Consider the following 26828-nt stretch of genomic DNA (forward strand, 5'->3'; position numbering starts at 1 on the left):
TGGCCCTCTCCATATGGCTGCTGGAGTGTCCTCATGACATGGTAACTGGCTTCCCCCAGAGCGAGTGATCCAAGAGACCAGGCCGAAGCCACAATGCCTCTGCTGACAGCCTCAGGAGTCACACGTCATCATTCCTCCAATTGCAGACTGGGTACACAAAGCAAGCCCTATTCATCGTGGGAGGGGACTACAGATGGGTGTGCATACCAGGAAGGGTGCACACTACAGATGGGTGTGAGAAACACTAGGGCCACCTTGGAGGTGGCTGCCACACTTTCCTTTTCTGTAACACATTTGAATGTGCAGAATGGCAAGGTCCAGTTTCAAACTACAGAAGGAAGATGCTTTATGGGAGAAGGCCTGAGAAAGGTGACTGAGATGTAAAGGTGGCTTTCCTGGAGGGGACCCAGGGCAAGAGAGCCTCCTGGGAGTTGGGGACAGGTGATTCGGAAGGTGTAAAAATCTATCCTGCAGGGCTTGGCCACACCTGCCACTTGGGTTCAGTTTGCTGAGCTCCTGTTTTCTGGGCTGGGGGCTGGGGGAGGTCTTTTTTCACTTTCCACTTTCAAGGACAAGCTCTGCATTCCAGCATGCAGGGAGCACTCAGCTCATTGTACTGCATTGCCCAGTGATTTCGCCATCCGCCCTCCACTCGGGGGCATTTGTTGAGTGTCTCTGTCCACTGGATTCCAGGCAGGGCTGCTCTGTGTGCTCACCCAGGCCATTCAATGCCAAAGGCGTCTACCGAAGTGAGCCCTGGGGTCAGCCCATGCTTTGCTCACCAAACCATTAACCCAGGTACAAAGCTGGGTCCAACTGGAGAAGAAGCACCTTCTTGCCGTTCCCACTCAGATACTGTACTCAGCTGTGCATCCACACGGCTGGTCTACCCAGAGGGTGGGGCTTTTGCTCATTTGCACAAAGATGCCGTTTGGTGCTGTGGGCCTGGAGCTGACATTGGCATAGCTACTGGGGATGTGGTATGAGTGAGACAGGCAGGCTCCTGCCCTCATGAGTCTAGTGTGGTGAGATGCACTGTATGCACGTGAACAGGAGTTGCCCCACCTGACTTCGGACTGTGAGCCATGCTAAGAAGTGGTCGGGGTGCTGTGGGTGAAGAATGATGCAGAAACCTGCAGTAATTTGGGTGGTCAGGGAAAGCCTCTGTGGGGAGATGACTTTTAGGGGCTTCCAGAACTAGAAGGACTTGGCTTGGTAAACAGTGGAGAAGTGGGCTGAGTGAGAGCATTCCAGGAAGCTAGGACAGCAAGTACAAAGGCCCTGGGGTAGGAAAAAGCTTAGTGCATTGGGAGTTGTCAGAAGTATGCAGGAAGATGATGGAGTCCCAGCTCCCACTGTGCCCCCAGCCTGGGGTTGGGAGGCCCAGGGTGGACACTTAGGGATGCCTTTAGGGTTGAATATGAGATGTTGCAGGGAGGGCTGTAGCTCAGGAAAAGGGCGGTGGTGTATGTGATTAAATGGGGGTGCACACAGGCTCCAGAAGAGGGAGATCTGCAGTCAGGTCAACTGAGCCAGCATCTAAGTCTCTACTGTGTACCAGACACTGTGTAGTGTGAGCGTGTGTGTCTGTGTGTATGTATGTGTGTGAGAGACAGAGGGAGGAAAGGAGAGAGAGGGGGAGAGAGAGCTCCTTCCCCTGAAGGAGCTACAACTGTAGGAGGCAAGGTGGTGGCGGGAAGTGTGTGCTCTGGGACAGTACCAGCAAGCCGGTGGGAACCAGTGGATGAGGCCGCCTGGGACTTACTCTGGAAGGGCTGGGGTTTGATTTGAGGAGGAAGAGGAAAGGTCCCTCAGTTTGCAGGCAGTGGCCTGTGGGGAACCCTTCTGGCTGGGAGGCTGGGAGGGCCTTCCAAGCTCAGGCCAGGAGGCCTGAGGCTTTGTCAATTCCACATTCCATGGAAGGCCTGGGGGGTGGGGCTGCTGCTGTCAGAGTGGAAACACCTTCTGGAGGGGAGCTGCCACCTGGGGTGGAGGGGTTGGGGGAGAGAGAGAGAAGCAGAAAAGCTGGGCAGATGGGCATGACTTGGGTGGCCATGGGTGGGTCTGTCCTGACGTGGCCAGGGGTGGAGAAGTCCCTGAGCTGGGCTGGCTGGTGGGGTCGGAAAGCCTTGCTCAGCACTGGCTGAGTCACAGGTCTGAGCTGGGGCCAGGGTGAGGTTTGGGGAGAGCAAGGTCCCAGGGTAGGGCTGGTGGCCAAGGTCACATCCCAGGCTCCATCCAGTGTGCCTCCCAGTTTTTCCCCAACCCCCACTCCCACAGATAAACCAGAAGCCTTAGTGTGGGGAGCCCTGAAGCCTCTTTTAGAATCTCTGGGCCTCCGTCTCTCCTGTGAGCCACTGAGAATCAGGCTGGCTCAAAACTGGAAAGGGGTTGGGGGAACTGGAGATCCAAGAGGCCAGGGGCTGTGGCTGTTCCGGGATTTGGGGTCAGGGCAGCTCTCCTGCCTCCCCCTCCTCAGTCAGGCCAAGTCAGTGCAGAAGCTCAGCTCAGCCTCTTTACCCTATCTGTGGGACCTGGTGGGGAGGGGACCACCAAGCCCCTGGGTGGAGAGCCCTGGGGGTGGGGTGGGGTGGGGTGGGCAGGGCTGGGACATTCCAGGCTGAGGGAACCCCTTGGAAATTTGATTCCAGCTTCTGGTAGTGGGAGGGAGGAGCAAATCCCGAGCGTGTTTCCAGTCGTGCACAAGAAGTTTGAGAGTCTGTGAGCATCTGTCCGCACGTCTGTGCCCAACTGCACCCCGAGGGTCTGCTGTGAAAACTGTGTGTGTGTTGGTTTCCCCCCCACCCCCAAGTCAGGTTTCTCCTTGGATGGGTGTGGGTGCGTGAGGCTATTAAGTGTGTATGGTTATGTGTGCATGTATGGCTGAGTGTATTGCTGTAAGTGGTTATGAGTGAGTGTGTGCATGGGTGTAAATGTGTATGTGTGTGTGCTCATGGGCTTGTATGGCTCTCTGGGGGAGCGGGCTGCCTGCTTGGTGTGCGTGTAAGGGGAGAAGGCCCCTCTCTTATTCCTTGGCGCGTTTGGCAGCAGGGGCTTGGGTCCGGGCCACCTCTGCCCCTGGCAAGAATCCAGCAGGGCACTTGGTCCCCTTCCCTCCCCCTGTCTCTCCTATCCTCCCGAGCACCTAGGGGCTCTGGCCCTGGGGGCTCAGCATCTGCCCGGCCGGGGTCCGCAGTCTTGGGCATTCCCGCCTGCAGGCCCCGGGGAGCTGCGGCAGCTGCCCCCTCCGCCCCTCCAACCCCCTCCTCCCTGCGTCCCTCCTTCCCTCCCGAGCGCGATTGCGGGCGGGGTGGGAGGAGATTTCGCCGGAGTTTCCATTTCATACCTCGCGGCTAAACTTTCTTTCTGTGTCTCACCCTCTTGCAGTCTGCAGCTTCTCCTGTCATCGGAAATGCCAAGCCAAGGTAAGGGGCCTCGAGGGCCAGCTGGCGGGGGGTGGGGGTAGGGGGTGGGGTGCGGTTTAGGGACGGGACAGGCTGGGGTCCCGAGATTGGAGCGGGGGCGTCAGTGGGGCGGGGTCATCCCCTCCTCCACTCTTTGTTTATGCAAAGCTTTAGGGCCCGGGCTCAGGTCAAGGTGAAGGCGAGGGCTGGGGGATGTGGTGGGGGAGCTGAGGAATCCGGGTGGGGTGCACAGTGCGCAGTCTCGTGACTACTGGAGGTGGCTGGTGGGGACTGAGCTCCAAGAGAGGGGCCTTTGAAGGTATTCCCACTAGCGCTGGATGGGGGTAGAGTTGTCGAGGGGGAGGGGTTGCGTTTCAGTTATTCTGCAAGCCACGCAGAGCACGGTTGCCCCTACTTAAGCAGTTTAGAAAAACTCGGATGGAGCCACAGTCACAGGGAGGTGGAAAAGGGTCAGAGGTCAAGGTTGCGCTGGTCCTGGAACCTCTTGAATGATCATTCTTCTCTCTTTATTGGCCAGGTCCCACTTGGGTCCTCAGTTTCCCCATCCGTGTTTGGGAAGGGAATTCTCAAATAATCCATCATCATCCATCAGCACTCTGGAGGTGGAAACACTTGGCCTTAACCTTTCATATGCAGCCAATCTCTGTCCTGTCACTGTTGTTAATTGCTTATGTACCCCCTGCCTTCTCATCTTTACCCTGTGTTCACACTTGCTCTTTCTGGAAGGAGTTCATTGAATGGAAGGAGCAGCGAGCAGTTGAGGCCCAGTATCTGGCACATCCCATGCTCTGCCTCGTTAGCTGTGTGACCTTGGGCAAGCCTTGGAACCTCTCTGAGCCTCCCTTTCGTCCCCAAGGTTACAGGAATAAGAAAAGGTTATGAGGATGAGATAAGATAAGGTGGGTGCGGTGCCCAGCACAGTGCCTGACACCCAGTAGGTGCTCAGAAATAGAGCAATTGATTATTACCAATTGGTAGCTCCGAGGGCCAAGGGTTACCATGGAGAAAGGTGCTGATGGAGCAGGCAGGGCTGCGAGGGGAATCTGCTTTCTTCTCGACCTTACTCAGGCAAAGTATGCCGTCTTGCTGGGGGCATACCCCCCCCGCACCCCTCCCCCCTATAAAATCCAGGTTTGTGTGGTTCTCCTAGCAGAGGCCTGGCTCACAGTGGGCACCTGTGTACTGTTTCTGCCTTTCTCTTGCCTTCCACCTTTCTGACTCCCTGAGCTTGCCCTTCCTTAGGTGGGGACTGAGTTTCTGCTTCTGTTCTTGCACTCCTCATCCAGAGCAGAGTTTTTCCACCCCTTACCTTAGAATCTCCTGGTGTTTTTCTTCTTCCCAGTCGACGCCCTCCCCACCCCCTTCCTGCACTTGTTTCTCTTCCCCACAACAAACATCTGTACAGTGCCCTGGGCCTTAGAAAGCACTTCAGTGCATTATCTGATTTCATTCTTTTAATTCCTTCAGAGCACAAAACAGGCCGACAGAGCCGTAGTTTCACAGATCAGGAAACTGAGGCACGCCAGGTCGAACGACTTTCCCGAGGTGTTGCAGTGCAGTTCCTCACTCATCCCTGCCCCCAGGCCTTTGCACTTTCTTCTAAGGCCCCTTGCCTCCCAGCAGACAGCTCGCAATCCTTACCGGCCCCTCCTCCTTTGCTTCCCGTCTCCGGCAGTGGATACAGTCAGAGAGAAGGGCAGTGAAGATCCTGAGTGGGGCCAATGGGGGGCCTAGAGACCCCGAGAGGTGTGACAGATTCGGCCTCTTGTACAGTCACCTCCTGTGTGGAGACAGGTAGGGGCTAAAGGTGACTTCTGAAGGGGGTGTGGCAATTCTGCCTAGCAATTCTGTCACCCGTTGGGGCTCAGGATGCAGCGGGGTGCAGCCCGGCTGCTCTGCCCAGCCCAGGCGGACCAGGAGGGGAGAGGTGGACTGGCCGGGCCGGGCAGTGGCTGGACAGACAGATGGGGCTTGTTATAGGATTTTCCTCTATAGGAAATGGGACCTACTGGTGGTGTGAGCCCCACCCAGCTGGCAGGTCTCCCCATAAACCACAGCTCTTACTACTGGCCTGCCTCTTCCTCTTGCTGGGAAGGGCGATGTGAGCCCCTGAGCACACAGCAGAGCTCTGTCCTCTGCATTTTATGACCAGGTCAACCTGGAGGTCCTCTCATCCATTCTGCTACCTTCAGACAGGACTCATTAAACCAATGTTTCCTGAGCTCTTTTCATGTGTCGAAGCAAACACCTGTCTAGGTGAACCAGACAGGTAAGACCTTTGCCCTCCTGGGGCTGACATTCTAATAGGGACATAGACAGTGAAGAGGCAAACAAGTCATGCAAGGACATGAGTTAGAGCAGTGGGGTAGAGAGGGGTTAGGCTTGGGTGGCCCAGGAGAACTCCAAGGAAATACTGTGTAAGATGACACCGAACTGATATTCCACGATGATCTGAGAGATGAGAAGAATGTGCGCCAAGGCCCTGAGGTGAGGTGAACTTGTCAGGCTTGAAAGAAGAGGTGTGGTGGAGAGTAGTGAGCCCTAGAGGGGTTTTGAGTGACACGATCTGATGATCTCCACTTTGAGAAGGCCACTCTGGCCTTGAGCAGGCCCTGAAAGATGGGCCAGGAGGCCACCGATGTTGCTCAGGTGAGGGAGGCTGGTGGCTTCGTCCATGGTGCTCTCAGAAAAGACTGGCCCCTGAGAAGGGGCCAGGTCGGGGGCACATTCTGGGGTGAAGCCCAGAGCCTGGCTGATGGGTGGGTTGTTGGGTGTGAGAAAGAGAATGGGCTCAAGGATGTCTCCCAGGTTTTTTTTGGCCAGAGTAACTGGGTGCACGTGGTTCTGTTTATTGTACTGAGATAGATGAAGTGAGTGAGAACTTGCTAAGAAGAAGGCGCCAGGATTTCTGCTTTGCTTGTCTCTTATTTCACAGTTCTTCTCCCACACACTGGGGATTTCTTGCTGGGGTTGGTCTCCTCCTGTCCTTTCAAATTCATTCAGCCCACTCTGGCCGCCCCTCCAGCAAGTGGTTGGTTCTGGATGCTTTCATACCACCTTCTAGACTGTTCCTACTGTATGAACCCATGGCTTGGAGAGAAACCCTGTTAATTACACGTAGCAATACAGCGTAACTTAAAGCAGCAACAAGTGTGTATTATCTCATACGGTTTCTGTGGGTCAGAAATTTGGGGGCAGCACAGCTGGAGGTTCTGGCCTGGAGTCTCAAGGAGTAACAGTTAGGATGTCAGCCTGTTGTCGTCTGAAGGCCTGACTGGGGCTGGAGAACCTGCTTTCCAGGTGGTGACTAGAATAAAAATGCTGGCTCTTGGCAGAAGATCTCAGCTTTCCGCCACACAGATGGCTCCATGGGGCTGCTTGAGTGTCCTCGAAGCATGGCGGCTGGCTTCCTCCCAGGGGGTGTTTCGAGAAAGAGCAGGGTGGAAGCCATATCTTTTATTTTCTGGCCTTGGAAGACACACACTGCTATTTCTACAATATCCTATTGGTTACACTGGTCCTGCCCATTGCCTGTGGGAGGGGCTTATATACGGATGTAAATACCCGGAGGCTAGAATCAGTGGGTGCCATCCTCGAGGCTGTCAGCCACCGATGCCCGGAGACAGCGCTAGGCTGACCTGGGTCTTGGGAGGCCATGGGAGTGGGGATGGGGACCAGACGTATCTGGGTTTGAACTCTACCTCTGCTGCCTTCCAGCTTTGTGAGCTGGGTTATAGAGGATTCAATGCACATCCACATACAGCAGGTACCGTTCTCCTTTTTTGGAAGCACAGGCGGAGACTGGAAAGCAGCCCAGGTGGTCTCTGTCCAGTTCCTTGCCACTTGGACCCGTTGGAGAGAAAATGCTCAGTGCTGGTAGAGAAGGGGCCTCCGTGCTCAGCTCAGAGTAGTTGTTAAATTCGTGTGTTGAACAAATAAGGGTAGACAGATACGTTGCATCCTCAGCTTCTAAAATAGTGCCTGGTCCATAGTAGAGGTTCCAATAAAGGAGTGAAGAAGGGAAACAGGAATGTTGAGAAAAAGGAGGTTTCTGTTTGGGGACAGGGGACAGATGAGAGCAGGAAGAAACAGCAAAACCACTGGTTAATTCCCTCCCCAAAAGCCCCTCTATCTCCTGACGCTGTGAACAGTAATCCTAGTCATTCACATTTTCTAGTTGGGTTGTAACTCCCGTAGTGTCAAGTACACAAACTGATCAGCTGGTACATGTGCAGGATCCAGAGCAGGGTCTAGAGTGTTTCTAGCACCCAGGAACAGCCCTTATGCTGCCCTCCAGGTTAGCATCCCCCAAAGGTAGTGCCATTCTTTCTTGTACCATGAGAGATTTGTTTGGCCTCTTTTTGAATGTCATAGAAATTGAATCATACAGTATGTTTACTCTTGTGTCTGGCTTGTTTCACTCAACATTATGTCTGGGAGGCTCATCTGTGTTCTCGTGGGTGGCAGTGGTTTGTTCTTTTTTTATTGCTCTGCCCTATTCCCTGTGTTGAATCAACCACAATTTATTTATCCATCCTACTGTGGATTGCCATTTGGGTCATTTTCGCTTCTGGGCTGTTCTGAACAGATCCGCTCGGAATATTGAATCACCTGCGCCTACACAGAACTGTAATACACACCGTGTTTTCATGGACATTCTCAGTTCTGTGAGGTGGGTGGCGCTCATGGTAACCCCACTTAACAGATCCCAGTTGAGGTCCAGGGAGGGTGACCAGCTTGGCTAAGGACATCCGGGCACAGTGGCCTTCTCCCCCATTCTGGCCCTGCCCTGGGTGAGAGCAGGTGAGAGGGGAGAGACAGAGACGCCGCAGTTCATGGAGACCCCACTCCCCAGCCCTCCTCCACAGCCTCTCACAGGAAGCTCATTCTAACCTCCCCGAGTCCCCACCCTTATGTCACGCCGGGTTCTTCTCTGTCCCCACTTGTTTCACTTTGGTTGGGGATTTAAAATGAATGGTCCAGGATTTGTCTTCCACTTTACTGTAGCACATGCAGTGTGTGTACATAGATTTCCTTCTGTTTTGCTTTTCTCCTCGCTCCCCTGTTCTACAACCTCCAGGTCCATTTTGTTTATGTATACATTTATTTATTATTTGTAGAGAAGACTTCTAATTTTAGAGTCGTTTCAGGTTCCCCAAAAAATGTTGTAAAGATAGCAGGGTACGCCTGCACAGCCCACACGGTTTCCTCCAATCCCCAGATACATTTTTGAGACACGCTTTTTAAACTCCTGATTTGCCCCTTGTTTTGCAATAACTGACAAGAGCAGCTCCTTCCAGCAAAATACTCATTGTCCATTCCAGGTCAGAGTTAAATGAAAGGACCAGGCAGCTGCCGGGCAGGTGAATCGCCCACCCCTGGGCCTCTGGGTAGCTCCTTCTCACCTCCTTTCACTCACTCTTACCCTCTTCCCAGGCCTGGCACCTTCCTGTCCCAAGTACCAGGTGGGGGAAGGAAGGAGGTGGTAGGCAATGACTTGGTCTCCTTCTCTATACTATAGGGGTTTGAATCCCATTATTTAAGCTTAAAAGAAAAGGAAATCCCATAATTAACCCTCACCTTTCGCTCACATTACACATCACCTTTCCTGCTCTCTCATAAACACACCTGCAGCCTCCTTTCACAGTTGTGTTGGGGGCTTGTTGTATTCTCCCTCTACCTGGAATAGCTGGGGTGTCCGGAGGTTCAAGGCCTCAGGACCCATCTATTGGTCTGGGCCCAGCTTCAGGCTCTTTGGCGTTGGAGAAAAAATGTGAAGTTTAAATCCTGGCCGCATCAGTAACTGACCGTGGGATCTCGAGCAAGTTACTCTACGTCTCTGAGCCCCAGTTTCCTCATTCGTGACATGGGGATTGTCGTAGGACCTACTTTGTAGTGTTCTTGTGAGCGCTGTGGATGACAATCCAACCAAAATGCCAGGCTCAGAATTAAGTGGTCAGAAAGTTAGTAATATTTATGATTTTGTATCCTCCTGCCTTCTCCTAACTCATTAAAGGTGGGGAGAATCTGCGAGATCAGCAAAGCTTGCTGAGGGCACTGGCGTCAAGACCCGGATACTTGCACGTGTTTTGCCTCTCTCTCCATTTGCCTCTCTCCCCACTGTCAAGGAGCAATGAAGAAGTTACATGGACAGACACAATCTGTCTTTTGCTTGTTTGCTTGCTTCAGGGCACCGGAGATCTGTGGCAGCATCTGAGACCTAGTCTGTCCATGAGAATCACTTTTGTGCCTGGGTCCTACTCCCCAGAGATTCTCTGATTCAGTTGGTTTGGAGCATGACCTGTGCTTTGGGGTTTTTAAAAGTGGCAACCACTGGTGGGAGTGTCCAGTGCTAGAGTCATTCTGGAGGACAGTTGACCACTCTGTAAAACTTAAACGTACGCTTGCTCCGTACCAGCACCTCCCCTCCAAGATGCTTACTCAAGAGACATGGCAGTGTGGCCACAAAATGACTTGCACATAAATAGTGAGCAGCTTTATTCACAACAGCCCCAAACTAGAGAAACCCAAATATTCCATAAACGTGGATAAACACACAGATCGTGCTATAATGGTCCAGTGGACTACTACTCAGCAATTAAAAGGAATGAACTAGTGGTACGGCATCGTGGATGAATCTCAGAAACACTGTGCTGAGTGAGGAAAGCCAGACACACAAGAAGATGGACTGGATGGTTCCATTTTTACGAAGTTTTCTATAAGGCAAAACTGTCATGACAAAGAAGCAGACTAGGAATTTCCTGGAACTGGGGTGGTAGGAAGATGGATAGCAGAAGGATGTAGGGGAGCTATTTCTGGGTGATGGAAATGTTCTTTGTCTTGACTGTGGCCGTGTTTATGCAGTTTCACACATTTATCAAACTCATTGGTCTATATGCTTAAAATACATGCATTTATTATATGTAAATTATATCTCACTAAAGCTGATTTATATAAAAGCTTCCCACGTAGGTCCTCTGTGCAGCCACACTTGAGAATCACTGGTCTCCGGTTTCTGGAGACCCATCTCTGTCCTTGTGGTCTTAGTCCAGTGCCAAGTGCATAACAGTGCTTTCTGGGTTCAAGGGCCTTTCTTACTCTTTTTTTTATTGATAGCAATTTTATGGATGTATAATTGGCATATTATGCAATTTACCCATTTAAAGTGTACAATTCAATGGTTTAGAAAAAATATTTTATTTATTTTTAGAAAGAGGGAAAGGGAGGGAGAGAAACATCAATGTGTGAGAGAAACGATCAGCTGACTCTAGCACATGCCCAACTGGGGAGCTGGCCTGCCAGCCAGGTGTGCACCCCGATTGGGATCAAACCGGGGACCCTTCTGTTCACAGGCTGGTCCTCAATCCACCAAGCCACATCAGCCAGGGCTTTTTTTTTTTTTTTTAAGATTTTATTTATTCAGTTCAGTGATTTTTAAGAAGTATATCCAGTGTTATAGGACCATGAGCAGTCAACATTAGAACATTTTCGTCACCTTACAAAGAAACCCCGCCCTCTATGGCTGTCACTGCGCAGTCCGTCCGTTCCTTCCCCCACCCCTGCCCCGGCCCTCGGCAAACACTCCTCTGCTTTCTGTCTCTACTTATTTCCCTGTCCTGCAGATTTCACATAATGATAGAATAATAGAAAGTATGATATTTGTGATCAGCCTCTTTCACTTTGCATGTTTTCAAGGCATACCCTTTTTATGGCTGAATAATATTCCATTGCACAAGTATATCACATTTTGTATGTCCACTCACCCGTTGATGGACATTTGGGTTGTTTCCACCTTTTGGTTAATATGGATAATGCTGCCATGGATATTGATGTACAAGTTTTTGTATGTTCTCACTTCTCTTGGGCGTGTACCTGTGAATGGGGTTGCTGGGTCATATGGTAACTGCATTTAGCTTTTCAAGGAAATGCCAAACTGCTTTCCAAAGTAGCCTGTATTAGTTTTCTAGGTGTGCTGTAACGCAGCAGCACAATCTGTGACTTAAGATAACAGAAATTTAGTCTCTCATAGTTCCGGAGGCTGGAAATCCCAAAATTATGGGGTGGGCAGGGCCATCCTCCTCTGAAAACTGTGGTGGAATCCTTTTTTGCCTCTTCCTAGCTTCTGGTGGTTTGCTGGCAACGCTTGGTGTTTCCAGGGTTAAAGATGCATCACTCCAGTCCTGTGTCCTCAAATGGTGTTCCCCTGTGTCACCTTTTCTTTATGTCTGTCTGGCTTTGTGTCCACATTTGCATAAGGACACCAGGTGTGTTGAATGAAGGCCCACCATAATGACCTCATTTTAATTTACCACTTGATTACCTTGATTACATTGAAGACTCTGTTTTCAAATAAGGTCACATTCTGAGGTACCGGGGATTAGGATTTTGACCTATCTTTTTTTGGGGGGACACAGTTCAGCCCACTATAGCTGTACCATTTTATGTCATCACCGGCAGTGTATGAAAGTTCTGATTCTTGTTTCCTTAATTTCATTTTCAGATTGTTCATTGCTGGAGTATAGAAATTCAATTGATTTTTTGGTATTTGATTATTTATCTTACAACCTTGGCAAACTCATTTATTAGCTTTAATAGTTTGTAATGGATTCTTCAGGATTTTCTACATATAAGATCATGTTATCTGGAAATATCGGGACATAGTTTTACTTCTTCCTTTCTAATTGGATGTCAGCTGTTTATTTCCTAACTGTCTTGGCACTGCTAGTATATTGTTGACTAGCCATGGCAAGAACAGAAATCCTTATCTTATTCTTGCTATTTATTTATTGACATAAATTGATTTTTAAGTTGTTAAAACAACCTTGCCTTCCTGGGGTAAATCCCAGTTGGTCATGGCATTAATTCTTCCTATTATATGTTGCTGGGATCTGTTTCTTTGTATTTTGTTGAGGGTTTTTGCTTCTCTGTTCATAAGATTCATTGGTCTTTTGTTTCGTTTTTGCTGTAATGTCTCAATTTGGTTTTGGTATCAAGGTAATACTGGCCTCATAGAGTGAGCTGGGAAGTGTTTGCTCCTCTTTTACTTTTTGGAAGAGTTTGAGCAGAATTGATGTTGATTCTTGAAATGTTTGGTAGAATTCACAGGTGAAGCCATCTGGACCTGGGCCTTTCTTTGTGAGTAGTTATTAGATTGCTAATTCAATCTCTGTATTTGTTATAGATCTATTCCGACTTTCCATTTCTTCTTGAGTCAGTTTTGGTAGTTTGTATCTTTTTAGGAATTTGTCCATTTCATCTTAGTTATCTAGTTTTTTTTGGCATACAGTTGTTCATCGTATTCTTTCAAAAGTCTTTCGATTTCTGCGAAGTCCTTAGTAATGTCCCCTCTGTCATTTCTGAATCTAGTAATTTGAGTCTTCTCTTTTTTTTCTTGGTCAGTCTGGCTAAAGGCTTGTCAGCTTTATCCACCTTTTCAAAGAACCTACTTTCTCTCTTACTCTTACAGGGTTTTGTATTGTAATCACTTTGTTTATAGTCACTGTTGAGTGTCTCCTGCATGTTGGCTACTTGATACTCATCCCACTGAATCCTAGACACACCCCGCAGAAAGCAGATGTAATTGGCCACACTGTCAGATGAGAAACCTGGGATGAGACACTTAGCCCTGGTTGTGCAGCCAGCTAGCAGTGGACCTGGGTTCTGGCTCAGTCCTGAATACCTGGCTCCAAAGCCTTATGGCTTCTCACTGCAGCAGGAGACCTCCCTGGTCCCACTTTAGACTCTCCTTTCTCTTGCTGTGGCTCGTTTTCTGATCTCTAAGGGGATGAGCCATGGTATCACCGTTCCTTTGCATCACCTGTGTGTGGGTTTCAGCCTCACCTGGTGAGCCCGCTAAGCATATCTTTGCACCCTCAACTTTGGTTCAGGGCATCTGCATTATTATCTAACTCTTCAATGATTCTGGTGCTAGGGTCCCATGACAACACCTAAGTAACCTGTGTTTGTCCTTGGAAGCTCCTCAACTCCACTGGGTACAGGCTGCCAGGAAACCACTGGTTCCTCTGGCCACTGTGTTCTCCTGGCTTCTGCTTTCCCAGTGCTTCCCCTGGGCTCGGGGGTCCAGGTCTTGGGTGGGAAGCCCTTTCCTGTCTGCTTTACAAAAATTTGCAAGGAGTTCTAACAACCACTCTCCTCCCACACCCTCTCACCAATCTTCCTGAAGTTCTCTCTCGGGTAATATAGAGTGTAGGACCTTCGGGGGTTAATAAGAAAGCCTGGAGTGTGTCATAGACAGTCTGCTCGTGTGCGCTCACACACACACACACACACACACACACACACACACACACATGCACACACAGCCTGTTCCCCATGGAGGTGAGAGAGCAAGGCTGGGGGAGAAAGTGACACTGAGCTGTGACAGGCTTCTCATTATCCTGGAATGTGGTTCCCAAAAGGTCTCATATTTTTTCAGCGTTTCTGACTCTGGGGCTGTGTAAACATCACATGAGGGTTTTGCTGCATCTGAGAGACTGAAGGAGTTAGTGCAGGGGGGGGTGGGGACCCCTGATCAGGGAGAGCAGGGCAAGTGGGGGACGGAGAATTGGAGCCAGAGAGGGAGAAAGGAGAGGGAAATGTGAAAGCAGGACACATGGGGAACTATATGGAAGGGAACAAAGGCCAGGGGTCCCCACTAAGAGTGCGAAGGATCTGTGGGGTCTGTGGTACAAGGAGGGCTGAGGGGTCAGCAAGATCAGAGTCCTGTCAGTGGCGTAGGAGTGGAAGGGGAGACTCCTAGACCTTTGGCCCATGCCAGTTTCCCTGGCTGCTTTTTAGCTTTTAGCTTGGGGGTCTGTAGTGCCCTCTGGAGTCGGCTGAGCGGTGGGAGTCAGGGAGTGGTGGGCTTCCCTTCTGTGGGGCTTGGTGAGTCCGGCAGCTGGATGTGGCAGCCCCCTGCCTCCTGAGCCCCTGCCTTTGCCTGATAGAAGCTACTGGTCCTGAGGGAGGGCCCTGAGATGCCCAGGAACTCAGCATTTGCTCCTGCTTGGCTCTCCCTGGGGGCCAGAACTCAGTCTTAGCCTCTGAGCCTCCAAGCCACTGACTTGGAATCATTTCCAGACCCTGGATGGCCTGGAGCAGTTGGAGCGCTTCTGGCCTTGAACTCGGGTGGATCTCGACTCTGTCATTGACCTGAGCCGTGTTATATCAGATAAGTCACCTGACCTTCAAAATATGGTTTCCTCATTGGCATAAAAATGGTGACATTGATATCAGTCAGTCTTATAAGGTTCATGTGAGGATTAGAGGAAAGGTGAGTAAGATCCTGACATCTGAGAGGCTCTTTCTCAGTTGACGATAACTTTTAATCTGTTGTCTGAGACCCAAGGATAACAAACCACTTAAGTGCCCCAGAAATGCTCCTGCCAGCAGGCCAGGCCAGCTCCACAAGATGACCATGGTCCACACTCCCTTCCCTTGCCCCCTCACTGCTCTTCCACCTGCAGTCACCTGCTGGCCGTTTCATCCTCCCCTTTGCCTGGGACCTGTGAGGCCCGCTCCCTCACTCTGAGGGTTCTGGGTGATGAGTGACTTGGCCAAGTGGTCCCTTCCATCCTCCCGAAGCTGGCAGGCTGGGTGGGATGTTAGCAGGGGGTGGGGAGTGGGGGCGGATTAGGAGAGGGGTGTGTGTTCTGGGGCACAGCGAAGCACAGAGCAAGTCACAGATGAACTTCCTAGCCTGTTTCCGCTTGCCGGCCCCGGGGCACCTAAGCGAGGGTGTCCAGAGGTGTCTGGGTTCAAACTGGGTTCTGTTCAAGGAAGCAGGGGAGGAAGGTCACTTGTGGGTCACACGTGATCGGAGGAGCCGCAGAAAAGCTCCACTGCCCTCTCCTGCTGTTGGAAAAATCACACTGGCTTGAATTCCACCGTTAATGCCTGGTTTACACAGATTCTCTATCCTCGCCCAGACAGGATCCCTTTAATCCAGTGCTTCCAACAATACTGAAAGGTAGGCATTACCGTAATCCCTTAGGGCGCAGAGGAGGAAACAGCTGAGGAGGTTGAGCAATGTGCTCACACAGCCAGGAGGGTGGTGGAAGCAGGACCCAGGATTTGAACCCAGACTCTGGGAGATCCCCGAAGGGAGAGTCTGACCTGGAGGTGGTGTGGGAGAAACCTGAGCCAGTGCTCACTATCTCTGTAAAGAGGCAAGTTGCTTGTCTCTTAGTGACTTAGGTTCCTAATCTGTAAGAGTCATAAAAATGGTCCCTGTCACATAAGATTATTGCAAGCATTAAGTCAGTGAATGCATAGAAAGTGCTTAGATCAATAGATAAATATTGGTATTTATTACTGTTGCTCTTCTGAGAATAGGGTCCCAGGATAGAAACTGTAGTTGGGTTGGGTGGAGGAAGTTCTGCATTACTAAGCCTGCTTGAACCCCCAGAGAAGACAATTAGAATGGTCCCTACTGGGCTGGGCTGTCTGGAGAGATGGTAAGCTCTCAGCAGCCATGTTGTGCTGTGGGGAAGGACAGGGGGGCAGTCAAGGTCTTTTTTGTTCTAAGATTTTGGAGCACTTGAGTCAGAACTGGGGTTGTTTCCTTCCTCCCCTGCTTACAGCTGAGTGATCTTGCATCATTTTATGAAGTGCCCTGATTTCAATTTTCTTATCTATAAACCTGGGTCATAAAGACCTTCCTGCTGGGTTGCGGTGAGGATTAAATTATCTAGATATAGAGAATTTCCAGCTCCTGGTGCACAGTAAGTAGCCAGTGATTTGTGGCAGCTGTGGTTGTGGCGGTGGCATCGTGGTGGCAATCATTAGACTCTGAGTCTGGCCATCTCCAGGTGATGATTCCAGAGCTGGACTAGCTGTGTGTCCCTCCTGTGTCACCTCTTCCCTAGGCCGGGTCTGTTTGCCAGGCTCCCCGAGCAGCCTGCATTCTTCCTCTTTGCTCTTGTGGTCTGAGTAGCCCTTGTCTGATGCATCTGGGGACCTTCCCAAGCTGAATCCCTCTTCCTGTTCAATGACTTAGTTCTTTACCCAACCTTTGGCTCATATTCTGACCCCTATTCTGTGTCTTCTTTAGGACTCACTTAAATTTTTTTTGTATTTTGAAATGATTGTAGACTCACAGAAAGACTCACTTGTACCTTTTGCTCAATTTCCTCTAATGTTGACCTCTTATAGAACCATTGCACAATTACGGAAAAACCAGGAAATTAATAGTCATCTGATGCTGTTAGTTAATGTACAGAGTTTAGTAGAACTTGGCCAATGTTTCCATTATGACCTCTTTGCAGGTCCTGGATCCAGTTCTGGATCCCATGTTGCGTTCAGTCTGCCACTCCTTAGCCTCCTCCAGCCTGGGGCAGTTTCTTAGTCTTGCTTTGTCCCCCATGGCTTTGGCGCTTCTGAAGAGCACTGGTCAGTTCTTTTGTAGAGTGTCCCTGAGTTTGGGTTTATTTGATGTTCTGTTTCCACCATTCCTTCTACATTTATTAAGTGAAACTCTGCTATATAGAAGTATCCCTTATTCCCCATTTGTTTATTTATTCATTCAATTCTTCCTTTATGTCAGTATGGAGCTTGGATATACACTTTATTTTATAGGTTATAATCCAGTGTTACCATTATTTTTCTTGGATCAGATTGACCCAGTATTGCCATTGGGAGTTTCTTTAAGTTTTTGACTTGTTTTATGTATTCCCTGTTAGGGGGTCTCCAGAGAACCAAAACCAATAGGGGACAGGCAATTTGAAATCTGTAGGGCAGGCTGGCGGGCTGGATGCTTAGGTAGGAGTTGATGTTGCAGGCTTGAGGCAGAATTTCTACTCTAGGAAACCTCAGTTATTTTGCATTTTGCGCTTCAACCGATTGGATGAGGCCCACCAACATTACTGACAGTTATCTCCTTCATTTAGGGTCAGCTGATTATAGATGTTTAACTATACCTACAACATACCTTGATACAATACCTAACTAGTGTTTGATCGAATACTGGGTACTATAGTCTAGCCAAGTTGACACAGAAAACCGATTATCACACCCACCCATTCTACAGGAGGCATGAAAGCCAGCTTTTCACATGTCAAATGGGTGGTGGCTGGAGAAAGCAGGGTCCCATCGGGCTGGTTTGGAGTGAGAGGAGGCCATTCTGGCCCAGGCCTTTTTAGTTTCTAGATCTGACCTTGGATTCCTGCCGTCTGTGAGAGCAAATCCCTCCTTTCACCTATAAAGTGGGAGAACCAGCATGCTCTGGCGTGGTGGGGGTGGGGAATCAGAAGAAGAATTTTAAATGCCTGTTTTGGAAGCCTGAGTGGGAACACTCCCTCCGTAGGTCTTGGCTTCAGGCATCTCCCAGGACTTGCAGCCAGCCTCTGGAGACACACCTGGGCTACCCTTCCCTGCTAGCAGAGGCAGAGGGGCCGTTAGCTGCAGTTCCTCTCCCTGATCTGATCATTTGGAAGAGGGTAACCAGAGAGACCAAAGTGGGTTAACCACAGAGCCCAGGCAGGAATTGTGGCCTGTGGGCGCGTGTGCCTCGTGTGTGTGTGTGTGTGTGTGTGTGTGAGTGTGAGAGAGAGAGAGAGAGAGAGAGAGAGAGAGAGAGAAAAATATCCTGAGGTCACGTGAGGAATAACTGGAGATGCAGAGAGACCTTCTGGGACTGATTTTATTCTTTAATTCCTTGAAACAGGCTGAAAGATCTCATTGTTTTACTCACCATCATCACTCCTCATTCTAGCTTGCCACCCGCCGGAGCCCTGCAAGGGGGTCACTGCTGCCGAGCAGGGCTCTCTGACGGGCAAGTTTCCAGAAGTTCTTTAGGCTTCTGGCAAGTGGGGGTGAGGGGCCCATTTTTCCCAAAACTGGAGAAGGAGATATGGAGACTAGGGAGGGAGGAACCTTTGTGCAGGAGGAAGGCCCTGGATTTGTGTCCAAAGACCTCCCCAGCTGAGGGCCATGGCGCTCCTCTCCCCTCCCTATGTCAGCTGCCCTCCTCCTTTCCTTGAGGGGAAACTGAGGCCCAGGGCAATTCCAGCGTCCGGGGAGGAGTGGGTACCAGATAGGATCCCTGAGGGTAACAGGATTATTTTCTTAATCTCATGGAGGACAATCCAGGGGGAAACAGGTTGAAACCACAGCTGGAGGGAGTTGGTTAGTTCTGAGGAGGTGCCTTCTGATGGTGGGGAGCCAGGGAAGGGGCCCTGGGGGACTGAAGGAGCAGCCGGGAGCCCTCGGCTGGGACCTGGAGACTAGAAGTGATGTGTGTGGCAAGACGAGGGCCCAGCCTTCCTGTGCTGGTGGTGTGTGAGTCTGTAGGGGGTGGGATGATGAGCTGAGCAGCTTGGACATCTAGGAGTCCCACCCTGGCTTGCACACTAGCTGGGGAAAGAGCACAGGCCAATTGTGCCCCTTAAATTAAGCCCACATCTGTTCTCATGCCACTCCTGAATCCAGCTCTGTGAGCCCAGCCTCTGGTCCATGGCAGATGGGACTAGTGTCAGTGAGCCTCTTTGGGCAGCGAGCTTGACCGGCCCCAGCCTCAGTTTCCTCCTCTGTATGATACAGCTTAAGAAAATAATATCTAGCTGCTGTGTTGCTGTGAAGAGTTTTGGAAATGGTGTACATGGTGGGGTGAATGTCCTGTTCCTGACTGGGATATGAGTGAGGTCTCCTTTGTGTGATGGTGGTACTCCTGCCCCCACACACTGGGGGAGTCAGTGGAGGTCTGGGAGCTGGTCTCCCAGGACCCCTGCCCAGCGCTGGGTCCCTCCCCCAAAGGGAGTCCTGCCACTGCTCTCCGCAGCTGCCTCTCCCCTTTCCTCTCCCCCCTCTCCCACCTCCCCACACATAAGGATGATAAACTCTCCGCCTGCTCTGAATAGGGCCTGACCTCAGCGGCGAGGCATCTCCCCTTGCCCCCCACCCCCCAGCCCCGCCGGCCCTGCATTCCTGGAGAGGATGAGGTTGGGCTGCTGCCACTCACCCAGCTCGGCCGCCTTTGTCCTGGCTGCTGCCCACCCTGGCGCCGCTTCCTTCGTCCAGTCTCATCAGAGCCTCGACTACCAAACTATCAACTATAGATCTCAGATAGGATAGTTAATAATAAGGGTGATAATAATAATAATAATAGTTGTTATCATGTGTTAAGCAGTTAGGTGCTAGGTTCTGTGCTAAGCACGTTACATGGGTCATGTCAATGAATTCTTAAAACAGCCCTGTGAGGAAGTTACTATTATTCTTCCAGTTTTAGCTTGGACAGGGTGGGCGGGAGGGGAACCTGAGGCTCAGAGAGGTCAAACTGCTTGCCTGACCTCACACAGCTAATGAATGGGTGTCCAGAATTTCCATCGTGCCGCTGAAGTTCCAACGCCCGCTCTTCCCCAACTCCCCTCCCAGGAGCTATAAGCTCCCAGATCCTCAGCACAGGATGTTGGTCCTGAGTGAAGATGCAAGAATGGGAGGCAGGGCTTGTTTTGGGGGCTGGGCCTCCCTGGGACTTCCAAGCTGCCAGGAAAGATGGATGGGGATCTCCTGGGTGCTGAGAGCTCCCTAGAGGAGGGTTTATCATGAACAGCCCCGCCCCTTCCTAAACGTGGGAAGTTAGAAACCCAGGCGAGCAGGCAGCCTTCTCATGGCGCTGCCCTAACCCCTTGGTCTTAAGGTCTGTTTCAGGCTCTGAAGGACACTGAAAGGATTCTTTCATTAATATTTCCCCTACGAACCTCACGTTTTGAGAAATTATACTGATTTCCCCGTTTTCATAAATCAAATACATTTGACTACCAACTAGAACTTCCAGGAGGCATGGAATAACCTACATTCTCATACCGAGTTGGTCTAATTCCAGCCCAAAGCTTAGAAGTGCGATGTTTTGAAATGCTCACCAAGGCTCACAGCCTTCCTCTTCTACCTTCTAGGTCCCCTCGTGGTCTAGCCTCTATTCGGCTTGCTGCAGTCTTTCCCTTCCTGCCACTTCTGTGTAGCGACTGTGCAGGCACCCCAAACCTGGTGTGCAGCCCCAGCCTTTCCTGCCGTCTCCTTTTCCTCTCCCTCCCGCACATCATGTCTCCCTTTCCAACTTTTTCTTTGCTTTATGCTCCTTTGAAGTTCAACTAGCAGGCTTGGGTGTCAAAGAGATGTGGGTTCACATCCCTGCCACCCACTGGCCTTGGAACCTTGAGAAGTAACTTGCCCTCTTTGAATTAGTTGTGTCCAATCTGTAAACTGGACGCAACGGAGTGTACCATAGAGGACTGGGGAGGGACTGGGGACCCTGGGGGCACAGAGCCTTAGATAAGCAGCTCTAGCTGGTTTAGCTCACCATCCGCACTCTCCAGGCCGGCTGTCCGCCCACCACGGCCCTGCGCGGCCTCAGTGGCTGATGTCCCTGGTAGCTGCACCCCTGCAGATGCAGGATGCAGACAGGTGATGGGCAGAGGATGGGGACTCTGCGTGGGACTGCGTGTCTGCCTCCACGAAGGTGTGGTCCAGTAAGCTCGCCGGTTCCCCAGATGCTGTCGGGCATCTTCTCTGTTCTCATTTTACCGTGTCCGTCATCACCATCCTATGCTATTCCTTCATTTTAAAAGAATGACTTGCTTTTTTAGCCGTTTACTCATTCTAATGATTGAATTTATAGGCATAATCTACAATTAAATATTCTTAATTCTTTCCTAAATATAAAAATAATAAAATTGTTCAGGCATGTTTCCAACTAATATCGTATTGCACACCACACTCTAGGAGACATGGATGAGACGAACCCCGCCCCCTTCCATTTGGGGGGAGGGTTATTCTTTATTATGGGAGATTTAAAACATACAGAAGTGGCAAAAAGAGTGTACTGAACTCCTCTGTACTCATCTCCCTGCTCCAGCAGCCACTGGCTGTTGCTCGTTCATCTTTCCCTCCTTTTTTGCTGGCGTGTGTTTAAAGCCACTCCCAGTCATTACAAGATTTCGCTGTAAGTATGTATCATCAATAGATAAGGACTTTTAACTTTACTATTACTAAAATACCATTGTCACCATCGGTCTAATTAATAGTAATTTCTTAAGAGCAGCTCGTACCTTCCTTGTATTCAATTTTCCCTGATTATCTCAAAATTGTCTTGTTTCGCTTGGTTTGAATCAAGCAGATGAACTTGGAAACTATGCTCTAGCCTCTACGTCTACAGTAACCTTGTATCTCCATGTATCATTGCCTCCGTCTTGCTGCCGCCGACCTCTGGTGACGTGGGGTCACTTTCCCTCAGTCCCTGTCCCTCTCCTCTCCCTTCCTTCTTGTCTGTAGCACACATTCCCCCGCAGGCTCCCAGCTGCGGTCTCTGTCCAGCCGGCTGTGAGATCTGGGGCCAGTGGCCCTCTCGTTCCCAGCTTCCCCTCTCTGCCTTGGCCTGCCCTTGCCGTTGCTGGTCCCCTGGAAGGAAGGAGGCTGTGGAAGGAGAGACTAGGGGGAGAGTGGCCCTTTGGGATGAAGTTGGGAGGGGGAAAGCTCATGTGCCTGTCTCCCTCGCTGCCTCATCTGGTACTGTGCCCCTCAGATGTCCATGTAAGGCTGCCTGGCTTGCTCAGGACTGGGGAGAGCAGGCAGCGCCAGAGGGGCTGGTCCTGGGGTCACGCAACTCTGGGGAGCACTGCTGCCTTACCGGGTGGCCGGCTGGGGGAGGCCGAGGCTTCGTGGGAACATGACCCCTCTTTCAGCTGTGCTCCCCACCGTGGCCCCGCCCCCTGTGCCCCTGCACAGGCTGCTTTCATTGCCAGCCAAGGTCCTGCCCTCTCTGAGCCTGGTCTTTTGGGCTCAAGATTAGAACGCTTTTCTGATCCTTCATGATCCCATCTTCTTGGCGCTGAGAGAGTTGTGCTCCAGAATTCCTGGGGTCTGTGTCCTTCCTCTCTTTCTCTGGCTTCCTTCCAAGGCCACATGCGTCAGCTCTGTGGGCTGGGGTGGCTGCCTCCTGGTTGATCGAGGGGAAGGGGGTACTGAGGCCCTCTTCCCAGCTTTCTCCCCAAGGTCCTGGGCACCGCTGGGAAAGCCACAGCCCTTCTCAGGGCTCACTGTTCTCCTGTGAGAAATGCCCTCAGCAGCTCTTGACCTCACTGACTCAGTTGCGGAGAGGGACAATTGAGAGTTAGTTGTGAGTGTGTTTGTGTGTGCATGTGCATGCATGTGTGTGCTTGAGTGTGCATGCGCAGACTTTAGCGCTGTGGCCCTGGAACATGGGTTGGGCTACAAGGTGAGGGAGAGACTGAGGTGAGGGCTGAAGACAGACCTTGCCAGCTCCTTGCCTCTGTGAACGACCACGTCTTATCTCCTTGCTGCCTCTTGCCTTCCCATGTCTCAGGTCCCACCACCGGGTCTTTCTGTCTTTGCTTTCGCTTTTCTGTCTGACTTTTCTTTCTGTGTCTGTGTGACTCCCTGCCTGTTTCGGTTGGTGCCCCTTGGGACCTGTGTGCTCCTGTGTGAGTCCCCATCATCTTCAGGGTCCTGCCTTGTTTTCCAAGCCTCAGCCCTTCATCCTGACCCCTGAGCCATAATGATGACATAACTGGGTTGTGGAGAGGACTGGTGGGATGAGATGTCCCAACACCCCCTAGCAGGAGGGGCTCCTTTAGCTGCCTGCCCCCGCACCCCCCACCTACGTTCTGTCTCGGCCATGTGTGTTTAGTACCTGAGGCCATGTGGGGTGCATGTTTGCCCAGCCTGGAGGGACTGGAATGCAGGAAGGAAAACTTGTACTTTAGCCCACTTCTCAGCACGCCTATAGACCTTCTCTCTTTGCTGTATGAGTGGCTCTGAGGGGAAACCGAGGCACAGCAGGCCCGGGGTCCTTGGAGAGGGAGACGCAGAAGGGAGGGGAGCGTGGCAGGCCCATGGCCAAGGTGTCTGCACTGGTGGCGCCGGTGTCTGGGGCTCCTGGATGGCGCTGCGGGTGGGTGGAATCCACAGGGGTGAGACACTGAGACCGGAGCGTGCCGAGGATGCTTGGGGCCGCTTATCTCTGGCCAGGAATGCACTGCGGTATTATTAGCCTCTAGCCTTTGCAGTAACCACCCGGGAAGCATGGCAGACACCTGTCCAGCTCTGCCCGCCCAGACCACCCGTGGGTGTCTGTACTAAATCTCCTGTGGCTAGAGTTCACACGTGTGCCTGTGTGTGTGTGCATGCATGGGAGTGTGCATGTATGAGTGTGCATGGATCCTTGTGTAAACATGTGTGGGCATGTGCCTGTGTGGGTACCAGTGTGTGTGTCAGCGTGGATCTTTAGGGGCCTTTAGGCATAAGAATGAGTGCAAAGCGATTGTGCGTGTGTATCTGTATATATGTTTCTATCCCTGTGGGAACAAATGTGTCTGTATAGTGTGTGGGTACCTGTGCCTGCACGTGTGTGTGAGAGTGTATGCATAAGTGTGAGTGTGCATGATGTGTGCCTTGGTCTGTGTGTGCCCTTGCCTGGGGGGCAGGAAGCCCTGAGGAGTAGGAGGGAAGTGAAGGACCAAGGGGGGGTGCCGACTCTGCCAGTGCGTGGTATGATGAGAGGCTCGGAGGTGGGATTGGGGAGGAGGGAAGCGTACGCAGGTGTGTAGGACACACGAGAGCTGCTGGTGCTCTCAGCGCTTGGGGTCTGGGCCTCTGACCCCAGTCCAATCGAGAGTCCCCTTGATTGGACTCTTGAAGGCAGCGAGGTAAAAAGTCCTGAGGTTATAGGTGGCTTGCATCTGAGTCCTGCCTCTATTACTCACTAGCCTTATGACCTTGGGCAAATGACTTGACCTCTATGACCCTCAGTCTCCTCCTCTGTATGAAGGTGATAATCATAGTACCTGCCTAGGAGGGTCACCGGGGAAAAGTCCTGTGTATTGAACATGCTAAGACCTGGACAGATGATACCACATCACTGTCATCACCATCAGCATGATTACAGACCCCTCTGTGTGTCTTGCATCTGGCCTTGGCAATTCCTCTCTGGCTGGGACCCCCAGGCAGGATGGGGACCCAGCTGGTTGGTGATGAGATGGAAGCCCAGAGAGGGTGCAGGACAGGCCCAGGCTCACCAGGGAGCCAGTCATAGCCATAAGGATCCAGGCCTTTGGTCCCTGGCAGCTCTCACCACCATGATGCATTGCACTGTTCCTGTTTCTGGTGGTGCCTTGCCAGGCTGCAGAAGGCAGGAGAATCTGGCAGGCTTTCTCCCCCAGGCCCACTGCCACAGACAGCCCAGGACCTATCTGTTCACCATAAAGCTTCTTACAGGACCGAGTTTCCACTCCTTGTCTTAACTGCCCTCCTGTGAGACTTTTCCCTTTGAGCTCCTTGACCCTAGCATGAGTCCAGACTGTCCTACAGGGAGGAGTAAAGCCCGAGGGGCTCCAGGATCCTTGCTTCCTTCCCCAGCCCTGCCCAGGAGAGCTGGCCATCTGGTCCTGGACTTAGGTCCTCACCTTCTGCTTCCCACCCCAGCCAGACAGGAGTGGAATTCCTAGGAAGCATTGGGCCCATGTAGAGCTGGGCCCCTGCCTGCCCCGCCCCTGCCAGCACATCCCACATCCTTCTCATCCTCTCTGGAACTCCCAGGTGCCAGGATGGCTGCCTCCCCGGGGTAGCAGGCCCAGGGCATTGCCAAAAGTATGGAGGTAGGAGCGGGCGCTTTGGCGCCTGGGCACGATGGTGTGGGGGTGAGCAGAGGCAGGTGGGATCTGCCAGGATCCCTTATCCTGGGCAATCTGTGCTTGCCCTGGATGTCAGCCAGACAAGACTTGTTTTTCATAATCACCACCAATTACCCGGAAGAAGAAGAAGGAAAAAAAAACCCAACAACAACAAAAACAACCACTGAACTTTTTTTTTTGGTTGGAATCTGCTGTTAATGGCCGATTGGCTGTACATTATTAAACAGGCAGCTGGAGCTCTGCCAGGGTAGGGTGTTTGAGCCAAGAGTCACAGCCCGAACACAGTGTTCCTGGGATAGCAGTCACTGTGGGGTCCCTGGGGAGGAGCACCCATAGAAGGGGCTCCAGCTGTGGCCCCTCACCCTGCTTATCCTTGGCGCCTCGCCTTTGCTCTGGTCATCTTTCCAAGAGCAGGACTGTGCTGCACCCGCGGCCCAGGCATCCTTTCCCTGGGCCCTGCGTGTCCCTCCCCGCCCAGGCCCGCCCCTTCTCTCCTGCTGTTTACATGGACAGTCTCCTGCTTCGTTCGTTCCCTGCAGGGGCGAGGCCAGCCAGAGCCAGCTCTCCTGGGGGCTGGTGTGATGCAGGGGCCTGAACACTGGGCTGGGAGCTGGACACCTGGTTCTGAGGTTGAGTCCATTGAGTTTCCTTCCTGTGGTGACATTAGGTCTCCATTTCTGTCGTTCCCAGTCCTCAGTTTCCACATCACTACAAGGAGAGGCTTGGGCTGGTCAGCACTAAATTCTTGCCAATGTTTCGTGAGCCTCAGTGGGGTGGCCTGCGTAGAGCCTGCAGTGACTGTTTCTCAGAGTCGGGAGTCCTTCTTGCCCCCTCCCTGGTCCTATCAGGGAGCCATGTCTCAAGCAGGCCCTGTTGGGAGGTGCTGGCCACTGGCCTCATTCACCTCTTTTGCCAGCCCCTCTAGCCATCTTGAAGCTGACCTAGGTAAAGGGCAAAGGCTGGAAGGTGACATCAGCAAGAGAACAAATCGGGGGTACTGGAGTGGGGTGACTGCCATCTTGGTGAAGCCAATGTGACACTAGTGTGCACAGATAAAAGCGAGGCACAGGGTCCAGGTCCTGCCAGGGTGGGCCACTGCCTTCCCCAGGGTCAGGCTGCTGCCCGCACTTGTGTGTGGGTCATGAGTTTGGGAACTGGGTCCAAAGGAGAGCTCTCGCAGCCTCTCAGAGATAAGACGGCAGAGCAGTCAGAAGTCCAGACTGGGGTTAGTCCCATCGCCACGGCTTCTTTGCTGTCTTACTGGTATTGACTTTGGGCAAGTGACTTCAGCTCTCGTGTGGGAGCTTCCTCCACGTTTGAAAGCAGGGTTAGAGTAACATCTCCTCCCAGGGCTGCAGCCAGGAGACAGTGAGCGAATGCACGCACGGGCTTTAGAACAGGGGCCAGCACAGAGGAGCACATCAGCGGTTACAGCTAAGTGCTCCCTCCCTCTGGCATTCGGTTCTGGTTCTTGCCCTTCGTTTCGCTCAGAGGTCCTCTGTGTTTGTGTTTTTGTTTGTTTGGTGCCTTCTTCCTCCTCCGGACCAAGTGCTCCTTGAGAGCAGACGCTCAGTCTTCCTTTCTCAGGTTCCTGAGGGGGTCCCAGCACAGGGGCCTGTGCACTGCTCTGCCAGCACTTAAACAGTGTTTGTTGAGTGAATGGGTGAATGAATGAACGCCTGAGGGCCAACTGGAAAAGGACCAGAACCAGAGAGACCACGGAGCACCTGGGATGTGGAAAGATCCAGAAACTGAAAGAGCT

The 26828-nt window shown here is 51.7% G+C and overlaps 1 protein-coding gene across 8 annotated transcripts in view; it reads left to right on the forward strand.

Moving 5' to 3' along the window:
* The first annotated feature begins 3403 nt into the window (after positions 1–3403).
* Positions 3404–26828, forward strand: part of TNS1 (tensin 1) — a 158360-nt gene continuing 134935 nt past the window's right edge. For 5 of the 8 annotated variants that reach the window (XM_053670725.1, XM_053670751.1, XM_053670783.1 and 2 more), the window contains exon 1: positions 3405–3425. The gene's annotated coding sequence lies outside the window, so the exon portion shown is untranslated. Of the gene's footprint in view, positions 3426–26828 lie in introns of all 8 variants that reach the window. The other 3 variants (XM_053670648.1, XM_053670665.1, XM_037132234.2) reach the window with 1 other exon arrangement.

This window comes from Artibeus jamaicensis, unplaced genomic scaffold, assembly GCF_021234435.1.
Source record: "Artibeus jamaicensis isolate MK-2021 breed Jamaican fruit bat unplaced genomic scaffold, CSHL_Jam_final contig_1015, whole genome shotgun sequence".
Classification (NCBI taxonomy): Eukaryota; Metazoa; Chordata; class Mammalia; order Chiroptera; family Phyllostomidae; genus Artibeus; species Artibeus jamaicensis.